Below are 20,692 nucleotides of genomic sequence, written 5' to 3' on the forward strand. Positions count from 1 at the left end.
GAAGTCCACCCCAGTTTCCTAAGTGCTGGGACTAATTGGGTTTCTGTGACTGGTCCACTCTTCTCTTTGGAACTTTGTAGCAACTGCTATCATTTAAGGCAAGATTGTAGCTCAACATAGCCTTGAACCTCTTATGTAGGCAAAAGTGACCACCACATCCAGTTTATCCTCTGCCGGGGAGCAGAGCCAGGGCCTCATATGCTATGCGTGCTAGGCGGATACACCACGAACTCAGAAGCAGCTCCCCCAGCTCCCCCAACCACTAAGTTTTGAGGTATATTTTTTGCTGGGATGGTAAACAGTTCTGTCAAGGGAGATGCTATTTTTCAGCACTAAAGAAAACTAGAAATGATAATTTATGCTTTAAAAAAAAAACAGGGTTAGCCTGAGTTTAGCTTTCCCCTCCCTGTCACCTCTGGTCCCTTCATCTGTCCCCCTCTGCTGCCCTTCATCCCAATGCATATCTGCAAACTCTTCTCATGACCTCCAGTCCCAGCCACGCTTGTACTGCAGCCAGATCTCTCTCTCTCTCTCTCTCTCTCTCTCTCTCTCTCTCTCTCTCTCTCTCTCTCTCTCTCTCACACACACACACACACACCCCATTGGTCTTCATCCAATCCTCATCTAGTCTCTGAGCCTTTCTTTCTGTAGGGTTTTGCTAAGCAACTCTTTTTCTTTTTCCCTTTTTCACTAAATGGATGTGACTTGTCATGGAACTTTCCTGGGCATGGTCGGTTAGTAGGGTTGTATTTGATGGTGATCAGCCTCAGCTCCTGGAGTTTTAAACATATTCACTGCCCATTCCTTTTGCTTTGGTATCTCGGGGCTAGAGACAGTTACCGTGCACGGGTCTCTTTAAGCCCCTCCTTTGCAAACTAAAGGCAGTAAACGGTGCAGCAATCTGTTTCTCCACAGTCTCTCCCAGTTTAACGAATCCTGCCGGCTTGCCCTCATTCCCCCTTTCCACACCTCCCAAATTAATGTTATGCGCTAATTTGACTCCACCAGCGTGACTTGATTTCTGAGTTACTTAGAGACGGAGTGCCATGGCTTCTGGCTCCTTTCTCCCTCCACCTAGGAAGTGTATCCACTGCCCCTCCCTGGGCTGCCTCGTTGCTCCCTCATGCCGTCAGGGATCCTGACTTCCCAGAACACCGTATCAGCTGCTCTACCAAGATCTAAGTACACACAGTACATAGTTCGTCTGGCTCCCTGAGGTTACCAGTCCAGTTGCCTCCCAACCCGGCGTCCTGCAGTCTGGAAGTCTGAGGTTCTGTCGGGTTGAGGAATCAGCCCGTCTTCCTGGTTTTTACCTTGCTGCAAATCTCTTCTCTTTCTTTGCATTGTTCTTTTATCCTGCAACTTTTATCAGGCTCCGGGGTTTGTGCCCTTCAGAAGCTTTCTGTGTAGCGGTCTGTGACCAGTGGTTCCATTGTTGCCACAGGAAGAAAGGTCAGGGGCCATTACCCTCCCCTTTAGCGGTGACACTGGACCTGCTCATCTGGGGAAGCATGCCCTCAGAGTGTCCTGTTGGTAATTTGTTAAAGTGTCGATCACATGGCCGGACCTTTATGTTGACACTCTGGAGATAGGCAGGCAGAGGCAGGAGGATCTCTGGTGAGTTGGCTGAGTTGAACACTAGTTTGGTCTAAATAATGAGTTCCAGGCAGCTGGAGTTACACAGTGAGACTTTGTTACAAGAAGACAGAAACAAAGCGAAATAAAATGCAGCTACTGTGGTCAGCCAGGGGGTGCCTAGTTCTACGTCACAGCCAGGGTGCCTCCTTCTACATCATGCTAACAACATAACTCGGGCAGACTTAACGTTTCTGTCTGTTTCCTGATACCTCATCAGGATAATTTTGTAGGACTGTTGGAGGCTGCAAATGATATCATACATGTGATGTGACTGACATTTTTGAGCCAGAGTTAGTGTTTAAAACATTGACCATCAGTTTGGGTGTAGTGGCATGTAACTTTTTTAATCTTGGCACTTGGGAGGCAGAGGCAGGCAGGTCTCTGTAAGTTCAAGGCCAGTCTGCTCTACAGAGTGAGTTCCAGGGCAACCAGGGCTACACAGAGAAGCTCTGTCTCAAAGAACCATAAAGAACACACAAATAAACAAGCAAATCAAACTTTGACTATCAGCTTTCAAAAGTTTATAATTTCTAGGTACTTTTTAAAAATTTTATGCCATTTATCATGTACGGCTGTTCCAGTGGAGGTAGAGGGGATGAAAACCAAACCACGTAACCCTGCACCGTGCAGTTTTCACACCCCATCCTGCACCGTGCAGTTTTCACACCCCATGTTGTCCTCCCTCTAGTCTTTGTTGTAGCAGGTGATCAAGAATGTTGTTTCAAGATAGTGTTGTGTGTGCCTTATTCCCTGTCTGCATTTTGCTATTCCTACTTCTCATGTGTGGTTGACTGTGTTAGCCACTTGTGTGTCATAAACCCAGGCTCTTTTTACTTGTGCCCCACCCCCCACCCCTTGGGTATCGATAAGTATCTCTTTCTGTGGATTCCTCCAGTCCTCAGAGCTTGTGATCTTCCTGTTTCTGTCTCCTGAGCTGAGATCCTAGGCAGTCACTGGTTGCTTGATTAAGAAGTCATTTGAAGAGTTTTGTTGCCTTAGTAATAATCGTAATATCTGTTAGTCCTGTTAGGACAAATTAATTTTTAAGTTGCTTAGGTTTCAGACAGATCACTTTGAAAGTATAGAGAATGGGAACAATCCTTTACAGAGGGAAGCAGGGATGCCCAGTGCAGAAGGTGAATGGATAAGACATGGCTTCCGAGGGAAAATGCCCAGCGCACGTGGTCCGCAGATGGGCCAGTGTTCCCTGCGGTGCCTTTGCTGGGAGCATCTTGTTCAAAGGTGTTTGGATTCAGTGAAACTTTTGCAACATCTTTTTCGTTGTTGCTGTTTTGTTTGTTTTTGAAACAGGGTCTCATGCAACCCATCTCAGACTTGGCATGTAGTAGAGAATTATCTTGAACTCCTGCTCCTCCGATGTCTCTGTCTCCCAAGCACTAGGATTACAGGAGTGAGCCACCACATTCTGTCTAACTTTCGTCCTCTGTTATCCTTCTGTATTACCCTCAAAACCACAGACCTTAACCTACAGCTAAAGAACAGGAGAGGACACGCGTACGATAGTGTTATCACAGTTTTGTCCGTCACAGTCCACTGCTGGACATGTCTTATTAATTAGGTAAAATGACACTTAGCTGCAACTCATGAACATATTGACAACCTAAAATCAGTCGTCAGTTGTAAAATAAACGGTTACGATTTCAGGTTTACCAATATTTGGGAAAATGGTGAGTGGTTGAGACAACCATTACAATTTATGATTTATTTATTTGCTGTTTTGTTTACTTTTCGAGATGCTGGCTTGACCTCGGGATTGAGCCTCTAAGGCCGTCCCGGATTGTGTGAGGTTTTGTTGTTGTTTTGTTTTTCCCTGGGTAAAAGATACATAGCAAATAGCAGCAGACAAAGTGTATGCACCCATTTCTGTCCATTTACAAGGAGGGAGGACACCCCCCCCCCCACCAAGCGAGTATGAGCTCATTTACCCCCTCTGCTTTAGGAGAACATTCACACTGTGTGCACATGGTGGGCACACACACCTTCAGGCAAACACTCATACACACAAAATAAAAAACGAGTTAAAAAGAGAAGGAAATCACTATCTGTGGTCCCTCTGCTTCTGCCGAGCTCCTCCCGCCCGCCCAGGCAGTTGGGAGACTTCTGTGGGGTAGGTTGGTCTGGGATGGTGAGGCCTGCGGGTGCATGTGAATTTTCTTTGGAGCGAGGAGATTCATGACTCTTGTATCTGGAGGCTGAGAACACCCAGCTCTCAAAAGATGATTTGCAGCCCCGTGTTAGCACTTTGCCTGGGAAGGGACACTCATTCTGTCTCTGTGAAGATGGTAATGGCTCTCTGGGGGACATGCCAGCTGAGACAGCCAGTTGGCTCAAAGCACAGCTTCTTTGAAAGCCATTGGCCAGGTCGTAGAAAGGCCAGGACTTGGCCTCGGTGCCAGGGTCCACCTTCCCAGAATGTGCTGCCGGGCGTATTCTCCTGAAGGAAGGGCTGAGGCAGCAACATTTGCCTCGAAGGCTGCGGGTACAGAGGGCATCTCTTAGGGAACCAGGCAGCTTGTCAGATTTTTTTTCTCATGTCTACAAATCCATCTGCCATTCATACTGATGCCCACCCAGAGAACCCTTGTGGTAAACAGTTCCAGCCTCCGAGGGTGCTTGGCTGGGGATGAAGAGCTTGCTGAGCGTGCGGCATTCCTCTGGGGGAGGAGGCGGCTTTCTTCAGAGCCCTTAAAGTGGCTTTTGCAGGCGGATTGGCCTTGTGGACGAGCCGTCCAACATGACTTTGGCAATGCCCTAGGTTGTGGGGGGGGAGAAGGCTTCCAAAGACCTCTCCTCTCCCGTAATTCTTCTAAAAGCAGGGTTACAGTTTCCTTGTTCCGAGACATTTCGTAAGGGAGGCCTCACGCTTGGGTGTCTTGGTGGCGAGAACTCCGATCCTCCTCCCTCCACCTCCAGAGTGCAGGGATACTCCGGGAGTGTGGCGCCCTGTCCAGTTCCATCTCCAGTTTCTTCCTACTGAGAAGTGTGCTATTTTCTCTCCTGGTCACAGAGCGATTGCAGCAGAAGAGGAAACACTGTTCTGTGATGCTCACGGGATGGGGTAGGGTTTGATGTGCACAGACCTGGTGTAGGATGAGGGTTTAGCAGCACATTGGTGACGGTTGTATTCAGTGGGATCTGTGTTACATTTACCACTCAGTGCTCACCGTCGACTTCTTACTTTAACGACTGAATGTCTCAACTAGGGGAGATGTGGTTTCCTGTTGACTTTTTTTTTTTTTTTTTACGTTAAAGACTGAATGTCTCAGAACTGGGGAAGATTTTGAAATGCAAGATGGCGTGATCTCACAAGATCACGTAGAAGCTAAGGCTCTGTGAGGCAACGTGGGCATGTTTCTTTGCCGTTTGTTTCTCTCGTTTGCATGCAGGTACATGTGTTTGCATGCAGTGACATACATGTTGGGGGGTCAGAGGTCAACTGGGCAGCATTATTCAGCAGCCATCCACCTTTGCTTTTTGAGACAGTCTTTCAGTGGGACTTGAGGTTTACGGACTCTGCCAGGATGGGTGGCTTGGGAATCCCGGGTATCTTCCTTTCTGCAGCTCACCAGTTCAGTTACAGCCTCGTCCCCGTCACCACGCCTGCCTTTTCCATGGGTGCTGAGCATGGGACTTAGTGCTCAGGCTTACACAGCAAACACCGACCAAGGTGTGCCCCTGGTCTTTCTGTGTGTGTGTGTGTGTGTGAGAGAGAGAGTGTGTGTCTGTATGTGTCTATCTGTGTGTGAAATTTTTTAAAAATAATTTTTAATTTTTTTCAATTTTATTTTACATGTGTGTTTTGTCCGCTTGTATCTGTGAGTATCATGTTCATGCCTGGTGCCCGAGGTGGCCAGAAGAGGGCAATGGCACCCCCTTGGAGTTACAGATGGGTGAGAGCTGCCACGTGGGTGCCGGGAATTGAACCTGTGTCCTCTGCAAGAACATCTGGTGCTCTTAACTGCTGAACCATCTCTCCAGACCCTCCTTGCCTTTTTCTAGGAGTTACGTTTTTCTTCAGGACTGGCGGCGCAAGCCTTTAATCCCAGCACTAGGGAGGCAGAGGCAGGCAGATCTACAAGTTCCAGGCCAGCCTGGTCTACAGAGTGAATTCCAGGCCATCTGGAGCTCTATACATTGAGACCCTCTCAACACAACAATTTGTTTGTTTGTTTGTTTTCTGAAGACTGTCCTTCTAGACTCTTAGAGGGAAGACAGGGATAACAAAAGATGTTTTAGAAATAGAATTATGTCATTTAAAGCTGCTGATGCTATGCTTTTTGTTTGTTTGTTTGTTTGTTTCTCGAGACAGGGTTTCTCTTTGTAACAGTCCCCGACTCTGTAGACCAGGCTGACCTGGAACTCACAGAGATCCGCCTGCCTCTGCCTCCCGAGTGCTGGGATTAGAGGCGTGTGCCAAAGCTGATGACTATTGACCGGGTTTTAAGCTGCAGGAAATTTTGAACTAATGCCTTCCTAGAGTTTCTCCTCACTGAGGACTTTGTGTCAGAGAAGGGGCCGGTCGCCCTTTGGGGAAAAAGCATAGAAGAACTGGGGTTTGTCAGTTTCAGCTGTGGGAAGCTGGGGGGGGGGCAGAGCAGGACCTAAAAGGATTCTAACCCCCTCAGGAAATTTTTAGTAATAAGCCCTTGATAGACGGTCTGCTTGAGGAGTAGCGTGACTGTCACTGATCCTCGATGCCCCTCTGCCCACTCTCGGCCGTATTTGAACCTGCTGTGTCTCTATAGCTTCTGTCTGTGCTGCTGTAGTGTGTGACAAGGGGAAGGACAGGCGGGGGGGGCTGGCGGGATGCAGTTCCTGTTCTTTGGGGTGTCTGGGGCGTCATTATTGCCAGGACTCCTGATCACACTCTTATTTCGTAGCCCGTGTCTGTTTCATGTCTTCGCCTGTGGCCTGGGAGTAATAGCCACACGCTGCCGACAGATGGGTGTGGTAAAAACAGGTGCAGAAGCAGAAGGAAATGGGCAACGGGAGATGGGCAGTCATTTTCCTAAAAGTTTTCAGGCAGGCATTTGGTTTTGCAAGCAGCATTTGCCTTAAAATTGCCCCATTAGTTGGGTGGGGGGTTGGGGGGGAGTGGATGTGGAGGAGAGGGAGAGGGAGCTGGGACTGACATGTTTCTAATTTAAATATATAATAAAAAAGTGTTAAAAAATAAGGACACACACACACACACCAAGAACAAAACTGCCCCATTAGGCAAAAAAGGAATTCACGGGACAAATATTAGCTAGTTGGGTTCTGCATGGGACAGACTTTGTACCTGGGCATGTAAGTGGCCACCAGAACCTCTTGAACTCTTGCTACCAAGTAACCCTGAAAAGGCTCACGGAGCCAGCACTGATCACAGATGAGCGCACAACGTCCTCTGCCTGAGTCATCAAGGTACTTGCAAAGGCAGGTGGGTGAAAAGCCCAACACATCCCACCGTGGGGGAGCCTGAATTACTAGCATCATTTGGATCCCAGATGGTCTCCGGCTTGACTTTTCCCCTAGAAGCTAGCCCAGAGAGGAAATGACCCAGATTTTATACTTAGCAAAAACCTGTGTCCAGCCTCTCCAGTGGACCACTCTGTAGTTGAGACATCGGGTCGGTCACTTAACTTCTTGACCCTGTTTCCTCATCTGGGAATATGGGAGCAACGCGTTTTTTACAGATCTGTTGGGAGATACTAAGACCTAGAGGGGAATGAGACGAATCTGTCGAGGACTGAGTAGGGCTTCAATCTGTACCAGTTTCTTCCTACTGTCAAGAGGTTAGCTTCTTATATAGAATCATCAGGGTTTATTGTCTCTGTTCTGTTTTCGGTTTGGAAACGGGACTGACTTACTGAAACCAGCAGGCGGATGCCACAGCGCTGTGCTAAGTCGATGCCACAGCCATGTGCTAAGTGCCCCTTGCCTGAGACAGGGGCAGGGGCAGGCAAACTTCTGAGGCTGGCAAGCCCTTCCTTGACTCTGGTGGATTTTGAGTCACCTGTTTACTTTTTTACAATTTAAAAGAAAATAGTTATTTACTTATATGCATGAGGGCACCCGTGGGCCACGGCACCCATGGGGGTCAGAGGACAAATTGTGGAAACTGGTTCTCTCCTTCCACCAGGTAGGACGTGGGGCTTGGTGGCAAGAGCCTTTTATTGCTGAGTCACCTCCCGCCGCGCCCCTGCCCGCACTCCCCCCGCACCCCTTCCCGTACACCTCCGTTTACTACTCTGAAATTCCTTTAAGCCAGGGCCAGCCTGTAAGTGCGTTTGCCACCAAGCCCCCCTCTCCCCCGATCCACGTGGTGGAAGGAGACAGCCGGCTCTTAAAAGTGGTTCTCTGACCGCCACACGTGCATTGTGTACGCATGCGCCGCCCACCTCCTCCACCCCTCCCACCCCGCCATAAATACATAATAATAATTAAAAAAAAAAAGAGAACAGAAAAGGAAATCAACTCGGAGTTTGACCAAAATGAACGTGACCTCAGAACTCAAGAACAACTTTTCTGTGATTCGTAACCACGTGGAAGAAAAGTTTAGGGTTAAGCCCGGAGGTGGGGGTGGAGAGAATGGGTGGTAATGGGGGCGGGGTCATCTGGTACCTGGGCTGGCGACCCCGTGATCCGGAGGGAGACCCTGGGAGAAACCCAGCCTGTTTCCAGGGTGCCCCCGCCCTGCACCCCGGGGTTCGTGGCGGCCCCACTGCGGCGGCTGTGCACACGCTCCTCCCTTGAGTCAGCACGAGACAAGTAATTTCCCATCCTGAAACTGCGTGTGGGTCTGCTGGGATGCAGCAGCTAACTTCCCAGATTTGCATACTCGCAGCCTCCTCTCCCCCCGCGGCCAAGCTCGGGTCTCGCCTGCCTTTCCACCTTCCCGGAGGAGGTGATTCTTCTCTCCGGAGGCGGAGGCAGGGCAGGGAGGCGAAGGCCAAGTGGCCGCTGCCCACCCCGAGGGAGCCGGGAGCGTGCGTCCTGCAGCTCGGACTGGAGCGGTGGACCGGAGCCGCGGCCGGCAGGGGGAGGCCGGGCCCGGGGAAGCGAGCGAGCCTGGAGGTGCGGGGGGGCCCCCGGCGGCGGTGGCGGCGGGGCGATCGCAAGCTGGATGGCCGGTTGTGCGAGCCGCTGCCCCTCGCTCGCCCGCCCGTTCGCCCGGCGGCTGCTCCGCGCCCCCCTCGGCCAACACACTCTCTCGCTCTTTTTGAAACAGGAAGTGCACTGCTGACTGTAACGTGCTGCCGGCTCCCAGGATGGAGGAGTGAAGTCTCGCGTCGCAGCGGTTCCAGCCCCCGGAGCCCGCCCGCCCGCTCGCTCGCTCGCCCGCAGCCGAGTCCTCGAGAGCGCCCTGAGGGAGCAGGGTGGCCACCTGGTCCAGGTGCGCGGGCCGGGGCGGGAAGGCGAGGGGTTGTCGCTCGCTCGCAGGGACTAGCTCGATCGCCTGTCCCTGCCACTATGTCCTCCTCCAACACCACTTTGTCGCCACCCCCAAGGTGTATGGGACAGGGCAGGAGGGTTCTGGGCTCCGCGGTTTGGGGACCTCAGGATGCTCCCTTAGATTGGTTCTGTCCAGGCTGGGCTGGCCCCTGGGCTGCCCTGGGACTGTCTGGGCCGCCTCCTGGAGTCAGTATCCAGCTGCCCCCACTACTTACCCTCTCCAGCTGCTGCCCCGAGCAGCAGCAGCTGCTCTTTGTTCCTCCCTCTCTGGCCCGAGGCTGTCTAAATACCGTTGTGGGAAGCCTGGGTGTTGGTGAAGTTGGTGTGAGAGGAACATGGAGAAGCAAGGAGGAAGCTGATGAACTCTGGGTAAAGAGTTAAGAGGAGTAAGCTAGGCTGGGAAACTGGGGAGGAGGTGGGTTGCTTCCAGAGGCAGGCCATCAGGCATTGAGGGGGATTGCGAGTGCAGACACACACACACACGGGGGGGGTAGGGACCACAAATGATCGACAGCAGTGAGTTCTGAGGTGTTTAGTCTGGTGTCTGGCTTGCTAGCCTCTGCTGTGGTTTCACAGTGTGGAAACACGGTGCTTTATAAATATGAGCCAGACGGTGTTTTTTTTTTTTAAATTTATTAAATTCCAGTTGTCACCAGACTGAAATGGAGATTGATTTTTCTCCAACTCACTAGGTAGATATAATTCCCTAAGCACGCCTTGCTTGGTCCCAGATGTTAACAGAAGGGGACAGGTGGGTGTATGCTGCAGACTTTGCGCCTTCAGTTCCGAGGATGCTCTTCTCTCCGCGGACTTGGGTTTACTTTTCCCTCGCTGGAGGAGACGGCCTGGTCTTATTGGACTGCCAGTTATTTATCCACGGGGAGAGGGCTGTGTTGAGGCGGGACACTAGGGAACCACCTTGGGTTGAGAAGAGCGTTCGATGGGATGGTTATTGTGACAGGTTTGAGAGCAGATGACAGGAGGGAAAGTGACACTCTGCCAGAAGGGGGGTCTTTCTCTTGTGCAAACTTCAGCTTCCGTTCTTTGGTTCTTTGGGGCAACCAAGAGACAAGACGATTCCTGAATTTAAATCTGTGCCACGCAGTGGGAATTGGGGCCCAGGGTCTCACCATGTAGCACTGAGCGTGTGTGTAGCACTGAGCGTGTGTAGCACTGAGCAGTCTGCAGCACATAGGTTCTCTTGCCTTTGCCCCCCCACATGCTGTATTCAAAGTCTGGCAACGTCACACCCAGCCTGACCACGTCATTCTAATAGCTATATCCTTCTAACCCTGAAGACGTAACAGCAAAATACTTTGTGTGTGTGTGTGTGTGTGTGTGTAAATAATTTTACTTTCAAGAAAACTCCCGGATAGGTTAGTAAGTTTGTGCCCAACTTCTTTCTCTTTCTTGCTTTCTTTCTTTTTTCGAGACAGGGTTTCTCTGTATTGTTTTGGAGGCTGTCCTGGAAGTCACTCTGTGGGCTGGCCTTGAACTCATAGAGATCCACCTGATTCTGCCTCCCAAGTGCTGGGATTTAAAGGTGTGTGCCACCAACGCCCGGCCCTACTTGTTTTTCATATGAGCAATTTGGAGACAGTTTCAATAATAGTGTCTCCCCGTTTCAGTGATTCTTTAGAGCACTCATGAATTAAACATTTTATCATATTTATTTTGTGTGTGTGTGTGTGTGTGTGTCTGTGCACCCTGTGTGTGCGCCAGGTGCCTGTGGAGGGCAGCAGAGGGCCTCAGATCCTCTGGAAGTGGAGTCAGAGGTGTTTGTGGTTGCCGGGAATTGAACCTAGGTCCTTTGGAAGAGCAGCCAGTGCTCCTGACTACTGAGCTAACCCCCCCCCCACCCCAGTAGAGTTTAAACTCAGAAATAATGTAGGCTTTAGGCGTCCTTGGCTGTTCGCAGGGCTGCTTTCTGTATCTTACGTGTGTGTAATCGGCAGTTTCTGGTAACAGAGAGGCGAAACAGTCCTCGCCTGGAGAGAGAACTAAGGTCTCTGAGAAATGCATCAGGGCTGTGCTAGTCAGTGGGACGCTGGGTCTTAGACAAGCCTCTTGTGTTGGTGGCCCTCAAGTCATTGGTAGTCTGGGAAGTCGTTGCCTCAGGAGGAGAGAGCTGTGTTAGATCAAGTGGCCCTTTGTCAATCCAGAAAGGGAGCTCTGATCAGGCGTCCCCCGGTAAATTCGTTGAACTTTACATTAACACATGAATTTTTATTTATTTATTTTTGGTAATGGTCCCTAGAAGGGGCTGTGGGTATGGCTTACATACTGTGCAAGAAGCCCTAGGTCTGATTCCCAGCTCTGTGTCGATTTTCTGTGGTGGATGTATACCTGTAATTCCAGCATTGGGAAGGCAGAGACCGCCTAAGTGACATAGCAGTTGGAGGCTGACCTGGGATACACGAAAACTTTTAATCCAAAACAAAAGTTGCGGTGTGGAACTAAGTTTATTGCCTTCGCATGACTTAAATTTAAGGCTATATTAACATATATATTAACATCTTTATATATATGTATATATATCTAGAAAGATGTTAATTAAAAATCTGGCACATTTTCTCTGGGAAATGATACATAAAACACTTGTCGTCAGGTGTAAGTGTCTTTAGTGGTCTAAAGTCCTGACTCTGTAGTACTTTGTGGAAATGTTAGGGAGAGAAACAGGGAAATCGATGAATCCAGGTTTCCTTACATGCCAGGCACTGCCATTCTGCCTGCACGGAGGGCTTGCTTGAAAAGTGGGCTTGTCTCTCCCAGCAGAGAGACGGAGGGTGAAGGGTGGCTGGCTTTGATGTTAAATGCCAAGGAGAAGTTGGTGCTCAAGAGTGGATTTGCAGCGGAGAGCAAGGCAAGCTCAGGTTTTCCTTGTTTCAAAACCCTCTTACTTTCTTCACGTGGATTATAAAGTAAAAATTACTGTCTCTGTCAGAAGAGTATCGTTGCTTCTCAGCTCTCACAAAAATCAGGATGTTTTTAATTTACTAGTAGATTTCAGAGGTCTTGACTGGTCTAGACTTTATTTTTGTCATCTGTGGTGACTTAGTTACTTAATATCTTTCAACTAGATACAGAGTAACGATCACAGCTGTCTGTGTTTGTGAAATGGCATTTCTGAGTGTGCTGCAGTGACTCAGGGTGTGGGATCCTCCCCCCCTTGGGACCTTAGCCCAACTGTCCAGACGGAAGAGTGGCCACATCCATAGTACATTGCCCCTCAGACGGTAAGGGTTCCTGGGTGTGATTTTCTTCCTCTTTGATGTGCGAAGTCCTGACTTCAGATCTAATCTGAAGTTGTTTTTCAGGGTCAATTTTGAAATCTAATAGTTACTCGGTCATGGGTAATGGGGTTTCTTCTTATCCTCCACCCCCACCCACCGTGAACACCCCTTGCTTGCATTTGCCAGGACTGGGACACCACCTGCGGACTCCCTGCTGTCTTGGCTGCCTCCTCCATACCAACCAGCCTTGTATTCATCTCCCAGAAGCCAAGCGCGTCTCACCCTTAGTCTTTACAGTGTGTGCTAAGCACGTGGAAAGGGTTCTATTATTTGTTCCTGCTCTGCAGCGGAGAAAGAGTAGACATTCATATCGAATCAGTCTCTCTGGCTATTATGACAGTTTTGTCACTGTTCTGCTTAATATGCTTTAAGTGGGTCAGCGAAGTCTACTAGGGCTAGTATATGAAGTTCTTCATCTGGCTAAAAGAGAAAACATTTCTTAGGCCAGGCATGGTGGTGTGTGACTGTAATGCCAGTACTCGGGGAATGAGTTTGAGGCTAGCCTGGACTACACACTGAGACCTTGTTGCGTATGTGCCCGTCCCCTATTTAGTTAATGTCTCATATACTTTCCAGACACTTGTATGGATGGTCTGTGGTTCTCTTGGTGCTGTGCATGCTGGGTAATGACCCTGTTTGTGGAAAGAAACAGAGACAGGCATAGATTGTGATTTACATAGACAAAGCCTGGCCTATTCCAGATGTGTGGAGGCCCTGTCTTAAACATCCCCCCCCCCAACTCCTGCGCACATGCTCTCTCTGTCTGTCTCTCTGTCTCTGTCTGTCTCTCTGTCTGTCTGTTTCTCCCCCCCCCCTTTTCTCTCTCGCACCTGCAGAAAGCAGAGATCATGGTTTGTCTAGTCTGACGTGCCTTTATGGTGATGGTTAAGTTCAAACCTTGGTGAGGGTGCAGATGTTCGGGAGAGAGTTGTGAGGGAGCCAGTGTTTTTTGTAAATAGTTTTGACTTTCGTAGATGATTTTCCTTTTCTTTGAGGAGCCAGGATGCATAGAGTTATTGGCCTCAGTTTTTAATAAGACTTATTTTTTTATGTATATGTGGGGGGTGAGTGTGTGCCCATGGAGGCCAAGCAGAGAGCGTTGGATGCCCTGGAACTGGAGTGACAGGTGACTGTGAGCCTCCCTGTAGGAGCTGGGCTTAAATGCTGAGCCATCCATCCAGCTGGGTGAGTTTTGACACAGTTGTGTGCAAGTGGTCTTACTGGATCGCCGCACATCTTGTGCTGGTGGTATTAGGGATTGTGCAAATGTCAAGTTCTCATCTCCACTCGTGCTCCATATGACTTTTTTTGTTACTTTGGGAACTGGTGTCATTCGCTATGCCAGGCTGGCCTTGGTCTCATAGAGAGAGGTCCACGCGCCTCTGCCTCCTGGGTGCTGGGATCAAAGGCGTGCGCCACGCACCACACCCAGCATTGCGTGATGTCTTGAGACTGGTTTTTAAGTTTTCATGCAAGAAAGTCTGTTGAGCTTTCTGTTCTCGCCACCACCCTCCCCTCTCTTGCCCCTCCCCGCCAGCATTTTTTGTTTCTCTAGGTGGGTCCACTTCTTTTTCCGTGTCATTAAATATACAGATGATTTTACGTCTCTCTTTAAAATTTAGGAGCCATAATGACTTATTTTACTAGCAAATCTCCCATGGTTATTAGCTGACTTTAATTGGACCTGATAGTTCAGTTTTGCCTTTTTTTGTGATCGCTGTTGACGTTAAGGCTACTTCGTTAATTAATTGCCCTTTCTCCGAATCTCTCTTCCTGTCTTTCGGTGTCTTGCTTTTCTCTGCCGAGTCTTCTTTTTCCTTGAAAGGATTTTCATAGAGTATCCGATGCGTCCTGTGAGTGAGTCCTTTGTTACTCTTTAAAAAATATTTTATTGTATTTAATAATGTGTGTTTGTATCTGTACATATGTCCCATTACTTTCTGGAACTGCACCTACTTATGTACACACACACACACACACACACACACACACACACTCACTCACTCACTCACACAGACTCACAGCCCCGTGATATTTTTGCACTGCACACATTCGAAGAGGCAGAGGAAGGTGGGTCTCTCTGAATTTGAGACCAGACTGGTCTCTAAGAGTGGGTTCCAGGACAGCCAGGATTACACAGAAGCCCTGTCTCAGGTTAAAAAAGAAGAAGAAAAGGACAGAGGCTCACTTAGCTTAGGCTAGCCTCAGACTCGAAAGGTAGCTGAGGATGTCCTTGAACTTCTGATCCTCCTGCCCACACCCCTGGAGTGCTAGAGTTATAGCTGGGTGCCTCCTGGCCCAGTTTATCACGAACCCATTTTAAAGGATTTTTTTTTTTTTTGAGTAATTTCCCTCCGCCTTACTTTATCATGGAATCCACTCTACACTTCTGTGGCCATTGCTGGGAGCGGTGGATTCTGTTCAGTTGGCGTGTGTGTGCTCTTGGGCCTTCAATACACTGTCTCACTGTTACGGGTGCGTTTATGTGATTAATTAATCTGCTTAGCATGATTGACATGGTAATGTGACTTCGGGAGTTCAGGAGTGGTTTAAGTTTGTTATTTTAGTTTTTTGTGATGCCGAGGATCGAGCCAGGGACTGCCCCACCCGGCAGCAAGCCTCCCACCTCTGGGCTGTACCCGCTCTCAGACTGTTCTAAAGCGCGTCTGCTCACTTTTGTTGGCGGGTCTTAGCTCTTTTTCGTCTGGCTCTACAGTACCCTCAGCTGGCCTCCAGCTTGTAGCCAGCGGCAAACGTGGACTTTTAATTCTCTTGTCCCCACCTCCTGAGGCCTGGGATTACAGACGTGTTCTACCACGCCTGGCCCATGGCAGTACCGGGATCAAGCCCAGGGCCTCCTGCGCGCTAGTCAAACACTACCAATTAAGCTGTAGCTGCTGTTGGCGTCTTCGCGAGTTGCACACACAAATACATCTTCTAGGTGTGTCTACTGATGTGGAACGCGCTCTGTAGCTCGATGGCAACTGACTTTTAACATTATGTGTGTGCCTGCTTGCTGGGTGGCCGCTGTGGCCCTCTGCCACCCTGGTCCTCATTGGAGGGCACTGGTGCCTCCCTTTGGTGGAGGCTTCTCTTGTCTTCTCCAGTGCCCCGTGGAAGCTTGTGAAGCTTGGGAGGTTTTGAAAGTTTTATGAGGCACGATGTGGTAATACTTGGGGGCATACCCTTGAAAGCCTGTTAATTATAGATGTCTCTTGATTACTGGGAAAACAGCGTCAGTTTCAGCTTGGTTTGCTCCCCGTTTCCCAGTCCACGAGGTCTCATTTCTGCAATGTATATCGCACTGGATACTGCGTTATTTTATTTGATGGGTAAGCCTCTGCATTCCAGGACAAAGTGCAGTGTGCATTGCTTGGATTTCTATTGTAAATGAATTTGAGGTCACTAAATAAATAAATTTGACCTTGCTGTATATTGCAGGACAACAAGGTATTATAGGCCAAAAATGGTGGCGCCCATTCCAATCTGTTCTAGGGTTATATGTTGTATGAACTATAGGTTGTGGTTTTGCTTTTGTTTATTTGCTTTTGTTTGCTTGAAACAGCTTTGGCTGTCCTGGAACTCACTATGTAGACCAAACTGTCCTCAAACTCCCAGAGATCCACCTGTCCCTGCTTCTGCTTCCCAAGTGCTAGGATTAAAGGCATGTGCCACCACCGCCTGGCCTTAGTTTTTTTCTTTTGAAACAGGGTCTCACATAGCCCAGATGGCCCCAAACATCTGAAGATGACCTCGAATGTCTGGTCCTTATGCCTTCATCCTCTAGCTGCGGGACTAAAGGAGTGTGCCACCATACCTAGTTAATTGGTCTGCTAGTGTTTGAACCCAGGGCATTACCAATTGACCTATGCCCGAACCCTTTGTCTATAGTTCTTAAGGTAATATAAGAGAGCATTCCAACAAGAGAGAGTTTCAGTTTTTATTTAATTACTGGCGATGACTAAGCTTGTATTAAGTGTGATAAAATTATAACAGCGAATGTTCTGACTCCTGAACCTGCTTAGACAGATAAAAACCAATCTCTCTGCTGGAATCGTTCTCCCACTAATGGGCTTTCAACAGGATTTATCATCTATTTGGCTGAGTGATTATCATGGCCCTTAGCACGCACGGGGGACTTCCCATTTCGTGTTCAGATTCCTCTATGCTACCCTCCTCAGCCGTCAGACACACCTTTCCTGTTAACCCCCTGTCGTACTGTGATTGGTGTCCAAGCTACCTCAATATTCTACAGATACTTTCCAAACCCCAGGCTATTCCGTCTTAGTTCCCCTTCGGCTGTCTTCTTAGCTCTCGTGTACCTGACATTGTGTTAAGTTCGGACGAAATACAACAGAGAATTGAAAAGTTCCTGAACTCAGGGGACAGGCCCATAAACCACTATCTAGAATTAGGTCACAAGATAGACTCATGCACCGCTGGCCAGGCTTAGGGGTTTAAGACGGACAGATGGCTAGAATGCATTGTGACAGGTAACAGAGTAGGACCCTGTGACAGGTAGCAGAGAGCAGGACACAAAGGAGCTGATTTTATGCTTTCCCCTTTATGAGGGAAGGAATCCCTAACACAGGTCATTTTGGTGTTTAGTGTGAGCATGATTTACCCAGCCGAGCAGGACAAAGCCGTTTCGATGAGGAGCAGCCACGGTTTAGAGGCACAGACAGAACCAGAGTAGCAGTGTCGCAGAGCCAAGGGATTGGGATGGGGAGGAGAACAGAGACGCCTTTCCATTAGTCTTGGTTCAGCTCACACCCATTCTGGAAGCGTGGGCTTCGTCCCAACAGTGCTGCGGAGTCTCGGATCTTAAAGAAATGCTCAGCTTACTTTCTTAAGGTGTACGGTGTCTGGAGCACAAGTTCAGGGGTGCTGCAGTGGTCCACGATGGTCCAGCAGAGATAATGCGGTCTTCAGCTGAAGTGATGGGAGAACAGGACAGGCTGGAGAAATAGGTAGGAGAAAGAATTGGCTCTGCTTTTGGGTAGAAAATGGACAGGAGGAAGGAAGGTAGGAAGGAAGGAAGAAAGGAAGGAAGGAAGGAAGGAAGGAAGGAAGGAAGGAAGGAAGGAAGGTAGGATGGAAGGAAGGAAACTGTCACTGAGATGTCATCAGTGAGGACAGGAAACGAAAGAAGGACAAGTTTGGAGAGAACGGTGAGTTTGTGTAAAAACCTTTTTCACACTTATTTTATTGAGTTGGTGGGAGGTAAGGGGTCCTCACGTTCCACAGTGTACATGTGGAGGTCAAGGGATAGCTTGCAGGTGTCGGGTCTCTCCCATCTTCTGGGTTTCCCCGGGGGTCTGAACTCAACGTTAACCGACTCGGCAGCGTGTGGCCCTACGTACTGAGCCATCTCGCCGATCCTGGCAGTTTGTTTGAATCGAAGCTGGGGTGTCTGTAGGACATTGAGAAGTGTGGGTCCCAGGGGGAATGTGGAGACAGTGCCAGGTACACATGGCTGGACCAGATCAGCCTAGCCGCAGACGTAATTGACATCCTCCAGGCATGGCCAAAGGACCAAAGGCCGAGTGAACAACAGAAAGCACTTAGTCAGGTAACAGAAAGTCATGTAATCCTAACAATAACCTCCGTGAAAGAATTACTTATTGTCCTCTTCGTATGTGGTGTCTGGAGCTCAGTAAGCCACCAGGTCACCCCGGGGTTGTGAAAAGGGAGCAGCTGCCGGGCCCTCAGGGGACACGGGGACGTCATTATAAGAGAACAGAGGCGGCTAGGTTTGGTCAGGTATTTAGTTGGTAGTTAGGAGAGTTGCGTGTAGCTTTGACTCAGGTGGAGAAAGCAGGAGATGAGAGGCAGGGTGAGTGAGCAGAGGTTGATTTCTGTGTGTACAAGCGTGTGTTTTCCTGTTTGGTAGTGGAGGGAGTTAAATTTTATGTCTTCTCATTTCCTGTAGCTCCAGGACTCCGGGGAGACTTGTACCCCTTTAGAAAAACCTTAAGGAGAAGACACTGCTCACAGTAGCTCTTCGGTGACTGTGTCTTTAGGGGGTTGATGGCTTAAGATCAGGCCAGCTGCAGGGTAATTTGTTTGTGGCCCTGGGTGTCAGTGGGGGTGAGGGCACGGCCTGACAGGACGGTGAAGCTGTGAGTGTTGTGTGTTCCTCTTGTGTGACAACGTGGTTCTCCCTGCGGCGGCTGACTTTTAAGAATGGAGCTAAACCCCCAGGGCCCCAGAGGTGTGGCTGGTATTACAGGGTGAATCCAGGTCAAGTAAGTGGCTGTGGAGATTACTGTAATAACTTAACAAGCTCCGAAGGTGATAGGACACTCTTTTTACAATTAAGCCTCTAATCGTTAGGCTCTTAGAGATCCCAGAAACCTGGGCACTTCCCCCACATTATGCCGCCCTTACACATCTCAGCGCTTGGAAAATCCTTCACAGGAAGAAACAGGGTGTAGCTGACCTCGTGAAGTGTTTTTACGAAACTCCACTCTTTTAAGGCTGAGAATACGATTTCCTCTCCACTCCACTTGCCTAGTTTCTCAAACTCTCAAACCCCCGTAATTAAATATTCTTCAAAGTGAGGCGTGGTTTAAAAATGAAAACTGCTTCATCTTGATCTTAAACCGTGGTCTCTAAATGTGTTCTCCCATTTCCTGAGAAACAACAGGAAGGATATGCTTTCTCTAAATAAACTAAGTAGCCTGAGTGTGAACTCAGGACAGCAGGGATCAAAGATTCCAGCATGGTCACCCAACGGGAGGTTTCCAGTCATTTCTGTAACCTCATAAAGTCAAGTCTAATACTAGTGTTGTTGTTTATATATTGGTTTGGCATGAAGTATGAGAATATATGTGTGACTTGGAAGCATTCCTCGGGCATGCTTTGAGATGGTCTTGTCGTCAATGGCTGTCTCCTATGAGTCTGTTTCTAAGATGACGTTTGATTAGTGTGGCATATCTCACTGGGGAAATAGCCTTCTTAGACGTCACATTTAAGAATAGACTACCATCTGACCTTCTGCTGGTGGTGACTTGAATAAGAACGGTCCCCGTAGGGGCTGGAGAGATGGCTCAGAGGTTAAGAGCACTGACTGCTCTTCCAGAGGTCCTGAGTTCAATTCCCAGCAACCACATGGTGGCTCACAACCATCCGTAATGAGATCTGGCGCCCTCTTCTGGCATACAGACATACATGGAGGCAGGACGTTATATTCATAATAAATAAATAACTCTTTAAAAAAAAAAAAGAATGGTCCCCGTAGACTCTTTGAATGCTTAGTCACCAGGCTGTGGAAGTCTTTGATAGGATTAGAAGGATTGGGGGTGTGGCCTTGTTGGAAGAAATATGTCCCTAGGGGTGGGCTTTGAGGTTTCAAAAGCCCATGCCATGCCCAGTTCCTCCCTCTTTATATTTAGCGTGTTTCTTGCGGACAGAATTTTTTTTCCTATGTTGCCAGTACGGTATAAGTATATTCAAGACATTCACATTTAATGGGATCAGCGGGGAAGGGTTAGTATTTACTATGTCTGCGATTGCTGTTCAGTTGTTACGTTTGATCTTAGCTGCCTCTTTTCCGAGTTACATGGCTTTTTGTTTGTTTTGTCGTTTCTCACTGTGTTGTTCAGATGGGCGTCCAGCTGGCTCACAATGCTATCCTCTCTGCCTCTGGGATTACAGTCACATATTGCCACACCTGACCATACTTTCTTTAAAAGTGTTTGACGGTTGCCTTAGCGTTTATGACTGACCCCCCCACCTCAGTTTCCTTATTACTGTTATTAGCGATGTGCACAGCTTTAGGACGGGCCTGCCTGGGGCCAGGGAGATGAAGGAATAACAGACTCGTGTACAGAACAGCTGGGGTCTGGAGGGCCTTGCATTTTCACGGAGATGCACAGTAGCCAGGAAGCTTAGCAGTTAGCTCCCTGTAGGAGCCATCGTAAGCTGTGGTCTTGCTGGAGGAGGGAGCTGCGGTTGATGTTTTCTGCACACACCTCCAGTGTCCGTAGTTGGGCCAGCGGAAGGCCTTGCAATCCCTCTGAGCCCGACTGAGGGAAGGCTTCGTTCCCTAAGATTTGAGGCATTAGGGTCTTTGACACAGCCATGTTGATTCTTACGGGGGTATATTCAGTGTGTGTGTGTATATACATCGTCACTGATGTTGTGAATGTTGGCTCTTACGGGGTGTGTTCATTCCCCGTGTGTGTGTGTGTGTGTGTGTGTGTGTGTGTGTGTGTGTGTGTGTGTGTACGTCACTCAGGAATGTCACGGTTCGTGTATGGAGGTCGGGGGATAACCCTGTGGAGTCAGCTCTTCTCGAACCC

The 20,692-nt window shown here is 48.9% G+C and overlaps 1 protein-coding gene across 4 annotated transcripts in view; it reads left to right on the plus strand.

Moving 5' to 3' along the window:
• Positions 1–20,692, plus strand: part of Lrrc8d (leucine rich repeat containing 8 VRAC subunit D) — a 108,639-nt gene that overhangs the window by 17,679 nt on the left and 70,268 nt on the right. For 3 of the 4 annotated variants that reach the window (XM_040733388.1, XM_040733390.1, XM_040733389.1), the window contains one exon: positions 8,870–9,034. The gene's annotated coding sequence lies outside the window, so the exon portion shown is untranslated. Of the gene's footprint in view, positions 1–8,567; positions 8,716–8,869; positions 9,035–20,692 lie in introns of those variants that run through there. The other variant, XM_013118651.3, reaches the window with a different exon arrangement.

The sequence above is a fragment of the Mesocricetus auratus genome, unplaced genomic scaffold (genome assembly GCF_017639785.1).
Source record: "Mesocricetus auratus isolate SY011 unplaced genomic scaffold, BCM_Maur_2.0 Super-Scaffold_100031, whole genome shotgun sequence".
Lineage (NCBI taxonomy): Eukaryota > Metazoa > Chordata > Mammalia > Rodentia > Cricetidae > Mesocricetus > Mesocricetus auratus.